This window comes from Morone saxatilis, unplaced genomic scaffold, assembly GCF_004916995.1.
Source record: "Morone saxatilis isolate NCDOM2014 unplaced genomic scaffold, NCSU_SB_2.0 Contig1, whole genome shotgun sequence".
NCBI lineage: Eukaryota > Metazoa > Chordata > Actinopteri > Moronidae > Morone > Morone saxatilis.
The window spans coordinates 2,214,870-2,215,833 of NW_023339651.1; positions in this window are offsets into that span (position 1 = coordinate 2,214,870).

Consider the following 964-nt stretch of genomic DNA (forward strand, 5'->3'; position numbering starts at 1 on the left):
CGGTACACAGATTAATGTTAAATGTGGGCTGGTTTTAAGTATTAAGTCTAATTCTGAATGAATTTCTAATTTCTGAGGCTGAAACTAAGATTAAATTCATCTTCAGAGGTTTATTTTATCTGACTAATAGTCCAAAACTTACATTTTAAACATAAAAAAATACATCCATGATGGTTGTCAGTGACGTCTCCATTACAATGTAAAGATTATTATTATTATTGATCAGTTTTGTCTGATTAAATCATTAAAAACAGGATTAAAAGGTCTACAGCCTGCTAGCAGCTAAATGTGAGCAAGGAGGCACATAAACAGCAATATGTCTTAACAGTTCATTGAATTTCACTGCATTCACCGTCACATAAACTGGTCCCATTGAATATGTATTTTTAAGTTTTATTAGTAATTTTAAGTGACGCTAACTTAGTTTTGTAAGTTACAGAAACATTCCTCAACAAAAGATTATATGGAAACAGTTAATTTAAAGTAATTCTTTCTCCAGTTTAACTTTTACACACAGAGAAAAGTTCTAATATTTCAGTAACTAAAATGTGCGTCTGTGTTACATCCTGACACGGCACCTTTTTTCCTCCATATTTGTCTCCTAGTCTTGAATATCTTATCTAGTCTAGGAGGGAAATAGAGACGACAGATCTGTTGGTTTACTGGGTTTGATCTGCAGCGAGAAACCAGCTTTATAAAGCTCAAAATATGTGCTTATTTTAAAAAAGGCTCTTTGTTGGCCTCCTCACTAAAGGAAGGTCAGAGGATCACTGAAGTAGGTAAGATTTTTAAATATTTAGTCTGGAACAAAGTGGACTAACAGCAATTATTCAATATAACCTTTAATCCACGTACATTTCGTGTTGTTTTTAGCAATGTGTGTCGTTTCTACCTCATAAACAGATAAAGAAAATACATTTTGTAGATTTCTGTGAGAAATAAAGTCATAAATTGTCTTTTAACT